This window comes from Diorhabda carinulata, chromosome 7 (assembly GCF_026250575.1).
Source record: "Diorhabda carinulata isolate Delta chromosome 7, icDioCari1.1, whole genome shotgun sequence".
Taxonomy (NCBI): domain Eukaryota; kingdom Metazoa; phylum Arthropoda; class Insecta; order Coleoptera; family Chrysomelidae; genus Diorhabda; species Diorhabda carinulata.
The window spans coordinates 18,232,846-18,246,224 of record NC_079466.1 but is presented as its reverse complement, the minus strand read 5'-3'; the positions used below and the strand labels follow the sequence as shown (position 1 = coordinate 18,246,224).

The 13,379-nt window shown below is 32.8% G+C and overlaps 1 long non-coding RNA gene across 1 annotated transcript; it reads left to right on the top strand.

The window, feature by feature from the left end:
- The first annotated feature begins 153 nt into the window (after nucleotides 1-153).
- On the top strand, nucleotides 154-1,196 carry LOC130896641 (uncharacterized). Its single transcript, XR_009059595.1, has 2 exons — nucleotides 154-412; nucleotides 818-1,196. It is a non-coding gene; the product is annotated as an uncharacterized LOC130896641 (long non-coding RNA).
- The last annotated feature ends 12,183 nt before the right edge of the window (nucleotides 1,197-13,379 follow it).

The window sequence follows — 13,379 nt, the reverse complement described above, 5'->3', positions numbered from 1 at the left end:
GTGACAACTTGACAAACCGACAACCCAAATGTTTTTCTTCGTTCTGAAGTTGAATCATCATCCTGATTATTACAACTTTACAGCCAATATAAAATAGGCTTTTTCAACTTATTGAAAACAATGATCGGATTAACTTGATCATGACCCGAATGTTCGGAATGTAACCCGAATTATTGTTCGGAATCTGATAAAATTTTTTATCATGTTATGATCCTTTCTACCTTAGTAGATCGGTGGCTACATGTTATCAGCTGACGGGTTGTTTCAATTGTCTATGGTTTTATAGTATAGTAAACTGTAGGATTCATATACTTCCTATATTGTAGAGTTGTGCCAGCTTTAGAAAGAAACAGCTTTTGGTGTACGGTGGCTCATGAGATTGACACACAAAAATCAATTGGAACAAATTTCGGTAAGTTTTGTGTCAAATGTCGAATTTGAAAACATGTCACAAATATTTTTTTATTTGTTGTCGTGCCCGAGGTACAAGATCTTGATTAACTGAATATAAAATACGACTACTATAGAAGCACTTCTTTGAAGCTATACCTTTTACTATATATACCTTCTTATGTCCTTCTACAGTCTTCTTCATTAAGTAATAATACATATTCCCAATTTGTCTCTGAATCTAATAATATAAGAAAATTTTGTTCCAAGTAAATACAAATGTAAATCTAAATAAATCAAATATAATTGAGCTCACACACCAAACCAAAATTTCTATACTTCTATTTTCTTTATGATCCATTATTTTTGACAGTATAGACATATGTATACATATATACATTTTTAATTAAAAACCAATTAATTTTAGCTGTGGTTATAAAGAAGAAACAGCAAAATTTTCTAGATTATATATTATAGGAGAAAATCAAAATGAACCACAAAAATGTTTCTCCAATAAAAGAAGCGAAAGAGACGTTTCAAAGTCTTCTAGAACTTTCACGACTATTGTGTACAGGATTAGAACCAGAAACCTTGGCAATATGTGTTAGACTCTGTGAAACTGGTGTTAATCCCGAATTACTAGCAATGGTTCTTAAAGAATTGAAAAAAGAAGTTCAAATTGCAGAAGAAAACACAGAGGAATAGTGGTCTTCTAAGAGCGCACTTTTAAATTGTGTGTATCAAATTTTCATATTAGTTTTTATGTATGTTATTAAAAATAAATTTGTTTTTTATCAACCATGCAATGATGATTTGGAAAAATTGATTTTTATACACTTAGGTCTTTGCCTATTGTTAATCTTAGTAAGTTAATAATACTGTGTTATTACAAATTTGGCTGTATGTTAGTTGCGGTCCAATAATGCCGATTTCCTTTTTATTTTGGACTTTTAAAACTTTTCTACAGCTTCTTCATTAAATCAATATTGAGTAAAATTGATTTTAATTGACTGAATTTAAAGTAATAAATGAAAAACTTTAAAATATCACACTAGTCTATTTGTTAAGAAATGCTAGTTTACAATACCTTGAAGAATAATTCTGTTCAATAATGTTGAATTAGTTTAATCTCGCCACACCACATTTGAATTTTATGTACTATTTACTATATGTGTTAATTTAATTAAAAATATCTAATAGTAATAAGTTTACTTATACAGGAAAAAAGATAATAATAACTAGTTCTTCCTTCTGCAACTTTGATTACCATTGATTGATTGAGTATAATCCTACTTAAAACTCTTTATAGCACTTATGAAAAAAATATTCTGTGAATTTGAATTTGAAATGCCAGTGTTCTAGTCTACTTAATTTTTGTTATGAACATAAGAATAATATAAATGTTTTGCAAATACATGAAAGAGAATGTAGTAATTTCCTTACTAGACAAAGTCGAATCTTATGGTGGACCAATTATGTATCAAATAAAGGATAATATTTTAATTTCTTTGAATACTTCCTTAATTATTAACAATTTTTGAATTTTATAATAACATTACTAGAATCAACCATGGGAATAGGATATTTTGGAACAAATTAAAGCTTTTTGAAATAATTTTTTTTTTTTCAAAATATACTGATTTTGTATATACCTATAAAACATTCTCATTATCTGACTTATTCAGGACAAAATGGTCTTATGAGTAATTTAAATAATGAATATTTAAAAAATATCGAATTTGCTTGGAATTGATACTATCCTAAAATTAACTGTTAACCCTATTCCTTAGTTATATAGTAATACCCAGTAAATAATCACTATACTAGTTTGGTAAATACAGGCGACAACAATTAACAAAAAATTAATAACTATTGTATTGAAACAGAAGAAGCAGGTAAGGAGGGAGAGCCAGATGAGGGGCAAGAGGAATAAAATAAATTATTAAAAATTGTACTTATAATAATTCTAAAAGTAGTTAGGACACCTGCTTGAATAAGTCATAGTCAAGAAATGGGAGAGATGTAAGAAATTTAAACAATGCTTCAGTTTCTGCAAGAGAAAATAAGATCAATAGAGAATAAGATGGAAACCAACAAGAAATTGTAACAGAATGAGAAGTGCGATTAATATATACCTAACAGCAACAAAAAAAGACCAATATTCATCAAATTATATCTGTAGAAATAAAAGGAACCATTGAAAGTTGCGAAGAATTTATTAGGTCAGAACGAAATTATACAAAGAAAGTCAAAGAAAGGAGTAAATATCTTACTAAACACTCACAAAGAACGAGAGAGGAGGGATACAAGGAAGAAAATCGGCGCTAAAACTATATTGGGCTTATATTTGTTTGTGTAATATCAGAAATGCAATGTTGTGATTATGTTATTGTCATAGAAAGTATAGATAATCTAAAAATTCTACCCAGAGGCGTACAATGTAGAATGGAAGAAATATCCTTTTACCTTTTTGGTACTTATACAAACTTGCTTCAGATCAAATTTTTATTCATTATCAATTACGACATAATCAAAAACTCGAAAAATAGGAAAACATAATCATGTGATTGAATTTAATTATTTCAAGTATGTAAGCATATTCATTTACTGCTTGATAATATTTTTTTCGTGATGATTTCTTCATTTTAGGTTTCTTTTCTATGAAAATCATTTTAAAATACCATATCAAAAAGTTTCGACCTACTTTAGTCTGTATGGAAATATGTTGATAAATTGTCTTGACAATATTCTGATACTAGACTGAGAGATTGAAATTCGTGAGAGTTTGATTTTAAATTACTTTTGCTGAGCACTCACTCTTAATATGCTCTTTTAGGAGATAGTAACTTAAAATTAAGATCTACTTGTTTTTTGAGATTTTTTTACTGATGGGTTATTTGACTCATAATGTGATACTTCATCTAAGCATGCTCATGAGAATCACTGAATCGATTAAATTTATAAAGTTGCTAATAAGCTCAATTAAATAGACACGCAGTACTAACTTTCATTCATTTGCGATGTTAATTACTTTCTGCGTTATATAATATTTGCATAATCCTTTTGTAATCCACTCAAGTCATTATTTACAAAATAACTATATTCACTTTATTTTCAGAATCGAGAATGAAAGTGAGCCAGACATTCAGTGAAATATCTTGTTTGACCTACTGCCTTAGGTGTAGTTAGATGCATATTTGTACAGTATTTTTATTGACAATACAGTGAGGGCGAAAATGTTTATCGAATACTGAATAAGACTATTTTGTTTTATACTCGGTTTTTAGGAAAAAATGTATTATGGAGTATTTCAAGAACTATTCTTCAGACGTTCTTTATAGACCACTTCTACAGCGTGATCAATAAATATAGGGCAGATTCAGAAAGCAAAAATAATTATATTTTCATCAACAACGATGGGTCGAAATCTGCTCATTAGTGAGTTACAGGATTTTAAAGTGGAAAAGAAATTAACCCAAAATGGGTATAAGTTATATTGAGTAGGGGCAAACAAAGACATGTGACATTATTTGAGTTAACCCGCCAAATCACCTATAAATTTCTTGTCACTCATTAATTTAGAGCTCACTACTTCTATCTGGACAATTTAATTTACCGATTTCATCTAAAAGATGTTAAACTGTTATGAAGTTAAATTAATTATATTGAAGCTTAAATATCACCTACTGCATCAAGTTTTCACATAGCCATTATAACAAAATGTTCTTAGATTAACTCATTGCAAGATATCCCTACTTCAAAGTCATATTTAAGTTAAGATAGTAATTTGAAAGTTTTTACATTCCATGTGGTCGCAAAGGTCAAACCACCGGTATTTTTTCAAAATTTTTTTATATTATAGAAGGGACAACACTTAATCTATTATTATTAAATATTTTTTCGAGATGTGATTTTATGAAATGAAAAGATTACTTAGTTTTTTACTAGGGACTACAGAGAAATAATAAAATACAATATTCTATTTAATACCTTGTTTTAATTATAATGACTGTTGCCACTTGCTAAATTCAAACGGTGGAATGAACGAATTCATTATTTGCTTTGGACTGGAACTATCCGCAACGAGAGGCGCCTTACCATTGCGTCGCCTAACCTCCTTTAAACGCAAACTCAGTAAACACTGCATGTTCCGGACAAAAGAACTCTACTTTAAATGTTCTAGCAAACGACTTTCAAAAGAACATTAATTGTATAGTAGTTCCTCCGCGAAATGAAAAAATAATTAAATTAAATATTGAGATTATTGATAATGTAATTATACTTTATACACAAATAGGAAAATTAGAAATACCCTCTGTCATCTCCTCTATTTCAAATCCATCTGAGTCTTAAGGTAGATTTAAGTACTCCTTTAGAGGTTGAAGAGTTCGTCGAATACAAACAAACCTTGAGTCTATATATGCAAATGAAATCAAACTTTATAAAAAATCACATAAATTCTGAAGAACACAATGCTATGGTAATTAATTGACAAGATTAAGCATAAAAACGCACAAACGATGTGCCTATTACTTCTAAATTATATAAATACCAAAATCAGATATGTAGTTTGATAGAGCATAATATTATACCATCTGGATTGTTTAAAAAAATTAGATTCTACTGCTAAGCCAAAATTCAGAGTCGTCGTAGATTATCGCAAACTCAACGAAATAACTATTGGATAGGTATACACTACCAAATTTTACCGATATATTGGATAAATTGCTAAAACTTCACTACCTTAGATCTTGCATCCGGATTTCACCAAATTGAGATGGTTTGAGCTGATATACCTAAAAAGGCCTTAGCCACTGGGAATTTACAAGAATGGAATTTGGTGTGGAAGCAACGTTTCAAAGAGTAACAGGTAATATTTTAAAAGGTATCCAAAATGAAAAATGTTTATTATATCTTGACAATTTCGTTATCTTTAGTAAGAGCTTATAATAAGGCAAGAAAAATAAAGTTACCCTACAATAGATTCCGGGACACACCGGAGTAAAGGGAAATGGAATAGCTAATAAGCTCGCTAAAGCGGGGGCAGACACGCCCCTCGTGGGACCTGAATTTTTCTGTGGTTTTAGCTACAGAACAATGGGAAAAGCACTGGGAAAAAGTAGATAGGAGCAAAACCAATTATTGGGACAATCTACAAGGGCTGAGATAGACAAAGACTCTTCTGGAAAAGTTTTTTGGGATTGTTATGGAGTAATCATGATTGATTTTTTGGATAAGGGTAGAACAATAATTGGAGATTACTATTCGACATTACTCACCACTTTACGGGAAAAAAATTAAAGAGTAAAGACGCGGGAAGCTATCCAAAGGTGTTTTGTTTTTGCAGGGCAAAGTCCCTGCACATAAATCTCATGTTGCCATGTAAATAATTCCTGATTTAAGGTTTGAATTACTAGAACACCCCCTTATTAACCAGATTTGGCTTCGACTGACTATCACCTATTTCCTCAACTGAAAAAAAGTTTAAAAGGTTGTAAATTTTCTTCCAACGAAGAGGTAATAAAAGCTGTGTAGGTCTGGTTTGAAGAGCAAGAAGAAACATTTTTTTTGAAAGGTCTAGAGACGTTGCAGGTTCGCTGTAATAAATGTATCCAATTAAGAGGAGAGAAATAGAAAGTAATAAAATATTTTGACATTGAAATTTTGTTTGGTTCTATAGTAGGCTAAGAATTTTTCAATATATTCTCGTGTGAATCTTGGACCGGCAAAACTAGATTTCTACAATTTGAATCCATTATTAGAAGAATATAATTCTATAACCTTTTTACTAATATCACACATGAATTATCGAACAATACATATTTCTCGCAACTAATAGAAAATATAGTTAATTTTTTTCAGAATTTTAAAATTAATATCGATGGAAAATTCAAAAATTTTTATATTGATACAATTACAAACACAAAAAAAGAGGCTCCATAAATAGACTTATAACCGGTACCTAATCTGGATTCAAAATACGAAGAAAGAATAAATGCAATTTTTATTTCTAAAACAAAATCAAGCTAATTTTCAAAATCAAATTCATACGTAGTACAGTGTCAGCAATCAAATAAATAATTGAAATTATTGGACTTAAAATATATGCTTGATCTTCAAGTAGTAAGATATGAGAATCTTATTCATCTCAAAGATATGTTGAATGAAATTTTAATTATTTATAACGTAATATTATATGTTATGGAAACTATAGAGAGTTCCTGGACATTCTCCAAACTAAGGACACCACATATAATGAAATGAAAAAAATTATTTACAGATTTGCAAAAAATATCTTAGGATTATAAATTACAATTACCATTGGAATTGAAATAGGAGAATATTTTGAATTTTGAATCAATTTTAGATGTAACATGTAGAGTGAATATAGTTTTTAAAGAGGAATTTTCCTCAACCAATTACTTATTTTGCGCTTTCATTGAAAACTTTACTCAATCCAATTAATTTTTTTTGCAATAAAATGTTCTTAAAAGAAAAACAAACAAACTTTTTAGGTTTCGTTGTATTTAACTTAACAGTATAAAGCAATGTGTTATGTAAAGGCTGGTCTAAATATACACTTTCTTTCTGTGTTATATAACATGTTGGATCATATATCATTAATGACTAATCATTTTTTGTTGGCCTTGGAATTTACAACCAGGAGAAGTAGGTTATTAAGCTGAAATAAGAAGGTACATTCTAATAATACAATACTTCGATACTGTTCTTTAGAAATACTTACAAATATATATATATATATATATATATATATATATATATATATATATATATATTTCTTTAATTTCTTATTTATTCTTTCACTTAACCACTTTCAGCTGCTTAACTATGCAAAATAACTTTATACAGACTCAACTATAGATTCATTAAACGATTATAGAACCCAAAAAAGATAAAGTCAGTTACATATTTGTTTACTAAATAACATTGCTCTGAATTTAGATTGGAAAGAATATATATCTGCTACATACGTGAAACTTTTCAAAAGCGCATAGTTAACAGATACATAAAATGAAGATTCGCAAAATTTGAGATTTAACCAATTTAATTCATTAATTTTGGCCGCAATATGGTCTTTCTTTGCTTGAAAATAAATATTACAGTAGATAAAAATAGACAATACCAGACGACAATCTTAAAATTGAGAATAGACCTATTTATATACAAGAGTTCCATCTTAGCATAGCTTTTCGGCAAAAGTAGGAGAAAGAGAGAAAAGGAGAAGAAAGACAAGGGCTGCCGAGGCAACTCAGAGCTTAACAGCCTCGGGTACCAAGGTTGCCTTGACCGCCAAATCTCCCTCAACTTCCAGCCCGGAGACCCAAAGGCCAAGAGCCTCTGGTTCCACGCCTATCGAGCAGAGAGTTGGCGCCAAACGGCGTAAAACTTCAACGGAACTAGGTTCGGTGTTGGCTACGTGAAGTGGGTGGGCCGCTCGAATCTGCAGTAGGCCGTTAGTCGTGTGGAGCCATCAGACAGCGGAACCAGGCCACCGTAGTTCCCCTCCTTTCAGTTGGTTAGAAATCACAGAAAACAGATACAGTTTAGAGTGGCTACGCAGGGAGCTCCCAAATCTCTCCTGGAAAGACAAAATCCTGCTGCCATATGGAGAGTATAAGAGTGCAAGAAAGATGCCAAAAGCCTCAGACTAGTGCTAGTCGTCGACAACAAGTCAGCGCAGGCTATAAAAGAAGGTGGAGGCTCGTTAAACTATAGCATTACCAAGGCTTCCATCTCCATGATTTGGAAGAATAAGGAAGGTAGCTCCAAGGCCGTCCCCATCAAGGACTCCAACGGAGAAAGACTGAAAACAACCCATATGGATGTTGTCTCCAGTGAGGCGGTCTAGCAAGTCCTCAGCCCTTCCTAGAAAAGAACCTTAGGCAGCGGCATCTCTCGGTAAGTCCTTCTTTTATATTACACGCATAAAATTCCTTCAGGTGACTTGCTGCTCGGAATGGCTTCAATTGCCGTTCTGTGCATGAGGCTTAGCGAACTTGACAAAAACGTGACGTCAAAGGACTGGGTCTAGCTGCAGGTACGATGTATCATTGTGTACCCTGCAACAATTCGCGCGCTTGCATCCTAACCAGGAACGTATCGTGCTTCGCTTTGTATCAGAAACAGAGCAGTGCTCAAGATATTCCTAGGGGGGACGGGTGCCGAGGAAGTCATGATAGTCTACTCAGCATACTTTCTCATAAATCCCCACCCGAAGGTGTAATTGCAGTCCCGGAGTACTGTTAAAGAATGAGGCTCCCCTTTCTCCGTCTTCCATTATGGCCTGTGAGAGATCAAGGATGAAAATCCCAGTTGGCGCTCCCTAGTCGACTTTGCATCTCACCTGGTAAGGATCTTCAGATCCTGCCTTGTTACGTGCTATATAACAACTGCTCCAACTAAACAGGAGCGAAATCCGAATTTTAACCAGACTTTTAATCGGACACTACCATCTAAGACGCCATCTCCACACCTTGCGCATCACGGACGTTCCGGAGTGCCGTTTGTGTATGGAGACCAAGTCATCTGTAAGTGCCCTGCACTCATACGAGTACGGCTTAGACACTTGTTTAAACTTCACACCTTGCCTAATGACATCAAAGGGTTTAAGCCAAAGCGCCTGTTCGGCTTCTCAAAGGAAATGTGCCTTTTGTAATGTCAAGAGGGGACCAACGGGCCTATCTAAGGCCTATGTGCTCCCCACCGCCCCTTGGGGTTTAATTAACTAACGTTTTTTACTGTATGTTTTCAATGAAAAACTTGTTCTGCTTGTTATATTTGTTTATTCAATCCATTGGAATTTATTCTAAAAAGTTGAGAAAATTATATTAGCCAAGTGGCCGCTGCTAGGGTTGATAACCATATGGGCACGTTTCATGACATTTTCCATCATTTTTATCAGAAATTTAAGCGATATGTTCTCTAATTCTTGCAAATATCTTCTTTAACGGCTTGTTGACGAAAACCCGAGCTTTTAAAAACTCCATAAAAATAAGTCTGAGCAGTTTGCGCCTTCAGTTGGAACCACATTCTCATGTCTTTGTAACGCATGCAAATTCCCCGATGACCTCGTCAGTGTGAACTGCGTATCACGCAGTAACTTTGAGTTAGTGTGATGGTTCTTCGTCGTTTAGTACAATTTGGTGAACTTATTCGATATCGCAGTTTTTGGTCTTTTTGAGCACTCGTCGTCAGTCAAGCTAATACGGCCCTGTTTGAGTTTAGATACTTACAGGTCATATATGATGATTCAGAGCTCGATAATCAATATTTTCCATTTTTAGTAATCAATTATTTTTCTTTTATATGCATGATAGTATGCGTTAAATATTGAATTATTTTCATATATACCTTTTACACTACAGAATCGAAACTAAATAATATAATGAAATAATTTTCTGTCACACTACAAGGATATATTGAAAAATTCTTAGCCTACTATAGAACCAAATAAAATTTCAATGTCAAAATATTTTACTACTTAACATATTCTCCTCTTAATTGGATACGAATCACTAATTTTTTGTATGGCAACATGAGATTTATGTGCAGGGACTTTGCCCTGCAAAAACAAAACACCTTTGGGTAGCTTTCTGCGTCTTTATTCTTCAATTTTTTCCCGTAGAGTGGTCAGTGATGTCGTAAATCTTCGTAAATCTGCTTACCTCTTAACCCTTTCAAATACAGGTACTTGATGATGGCTCGATACTCCAATTTTTCGATTCTTACAATTTCGGTGGACATATTTTTTCTTTTAGTTTATTGTGTAATTCTGGTTTATTTTTTTGACATCAAACTTTACACCGAGACTAACACCAACTAATAAGTTATTGTTCGTTGCTATGGTACCGCAATATTTTGGTTATGCATGGAACTGGTCTACCCTAACTATATATCAATACATCCTCGTATATAAAATGTGATATGATAATAATAATAATTGTACATATATTTGATCGGGTAGAAGCTAAGTTCATGTCTTATATCTGAGTAAGCTATCAAACTATCAGACCTTGAATTCAGATGTTTGATTCGGTTATTTGAAAATTGGGAGAAAATAATGATTCTGACAAAAATTATGAACATGTTCAAAATAAGAATTGTAGTAAGAAAAACCTATTCTTACTACAAATATGCACAGAACTTTCTCAATAGCCATTAAATTATTTCAATAAATATGAAATTACAATGAAACATATAAAAATAAATAGTGCATTATTGAATTATAAGAATAGTCTAAAATATAAAACTGGAAAATAGAAGTAATACTACATACGAGAGTTTCTGTAAGTCATTGTTTAAAATATGGTCTTCAACGACAAAACTGAGGTAGATTCAGACGAATGTAAAATCTGTTCTGTTATGTGAAGAAGCCAAAAACAGAAGGAAATGCAGTGACAACTGAAACATCGACAGGTGCCCATTACTTCATTAGGAGCTATAAGACGATAATGATGATGATCATAAAAAAAGAAACTGCATTGAAAATCATGAGATATTTTATATAGTTTATATATTTAGTTGAGTACAAAAACATCTCATATACAGGGTGTTTCGAAATTCATGCGAAAAAATTCAGGTGATAACTCATATGAAATTAAGATTATCCCTTACTGATATATTACCCTTAAAAAGTGGTGACTAAAATTGAGTTTCCATTTTCTTTTCTAAAATTTAAGTAATGCTAAATTCTGTTATTTTAGTGCACTCGCAAAGAACTAACTACGAGTATTTTTTAATATTAGTGTTACAATATACCGGGAAGATATTAGTAAAACATACTTTATTTCATATAAAAATTTTTTTTAAAGACGAAATTTTATTATAACTTAAAATCCTTCTTTCTTCTTAATATTTTTAATTCTTAATTTTTTTTCCAAAACCAATAGCTGCAGAAAAAAAATTAATTTCATAATTTATAATTTTTTAAATAAATTAAGCGAAAAGCAGTGAAGATATAAAATGCAATACGATTATAATAAATACTGGAAATGACCTTTATCAAAATACATGATTATCATCATTTACACGTTTAGAAAAAAAATATTATATATGTAATACTGTACTATCCGGACTGTATGTATGGGAAAAAACGTCCCTACGTTACGGTACCGGCATACTAATTTTCTCTCTTGTTCGAGACATTTTATCTATATTGCGCATGCTTGAGAATGCGCAGAACCGAGCTGGAGCCTCGGAGGATAGAGGAATCGTTACCATTCTGTCATCCTTTGGCCGAATTCTCTTCCACTTATAGAAACTGTCCATAAAGCGGGTTTTCCAATAAGAAGTGTTATTTTGATATTCAAAGAAAAATGCCATTTTTTGAGATAAATGATCGGATGTTTATTTCATTATAAAGAGGAAGGTATGCCGTTAATAATGGAGCACAACATCAGCCAAATGGCCACAACGACTGCGCTTACAGGACCATATCCTTTTTATGAAATTTTCCGTAACCAAATTGCAAAGCGGCTGCCCTATGTCCTCGATAGCCTCTCGAATTCCATCTTTGAGGTCTTGAATCAATGCTGGACTGTTGGCGTAGACCTTATCTTTCACGTGGCCCCAAAGGAAAAAGTCGCAAGGTGTTAAATCACAAGATCTCGGTGGCCAATTGTGATCACCTCTTCGAGAGATAGCACGGTCCGGAAATTTTTCCCGTAAAAGATCGATGGTTTCGTTGCTTGTGTGGCATGTAGCGCCGTCTTGTTGAAAGTAAACGTTGTCCAAATCAATACCATCCAATTCCGGCCATAAAAATTCATTAATCATCTCTCGATAGCGCAATCCATTCACCGTAACTGTTGCTTCAGCCTCATTTTCGAAAAAGTAAGGTCAAATGACACTGCCAGACCATAAACCGCACCAAACAGTCACGCGTTGAGGATGGAGAGGATTTTCAACAATAACTCTTGGGTTTTCCGACCCCAGATTCGATAATTTTTTTTATTGACGTAACCACCAAGGTGGAAATGGGCCTCGTCAGTTAAGATGATTTTTCGATGAAATTCCGGATCATTTTCGTGCATTTCAAGGACCCAATCAGGAAAGACACGACGTTGTTGATGATCGGCCGGCTTGAGCTCTTATGTTAACTGAAATTTATAGGCCTTAAGACCCAAGTCTTCATGCAAAATACGGTGTAATGACGTTTGTGGAATGGCTAATTCCAAAGAACAACGAGAAATGGACAAACCTGGGTTTTCTTCAACACTTTGGGCTACAGCAGCAATATTCTCAGTTGTTCTTGAACGACGTGCACGGGTTTTATTCTTCACATCACTAACTTGTCCCAACAGCTGAAATTTTTCCACCAATTTCTGTATTGCGGTCCGAGAAGGTGCTTCACGTCGACCCAAAAATGTTTTAGTTTTACGAACCGTCTCTGCCAAACTTTCACCATTTTTATAGTGAATTTTAATAATTTCAATGCGTTGTTGAAGCGTGTATCGTTCCATTTTCATCAATGGCGTAGTTTCTATTTGTCAAATGTCAAAAAATGACAGCTTCAAAAGTGGCATTTACCGAAATAGCGGGCTGTTCAAAATAACACCTCTTATTGGAAAACCCTTTAGATTTTAGAAGTATTATGTATGTGAAAAATATGATTTCAATTTTAGTCACCACCATTTAACGGTGATATCTCGGAAAGGGGTGAGCTGACAAAATTTTGTTATAGAACTGGCCCCTCTTAAATTCATACGAACAATCACCTCTCGAAGTTTGTCGCATGAATTTAGAAAAAGATGATATAAATTATTTAAATTAATATTACGATAGATTATTGATATTATTGTAAATATGTGATTTTATTTCAAACCCTTTGTTCACCTTTACTGTATCGACATTTTCTGAAGGTAAGCAAGTACAACTCGTTTAAATGCATCTACATTTTTTCATGGTTCATGGTCAAAAATATTAGTTTTAAGTGAGAGATTGAAAATTAATTTTCATTTTCAATCAGT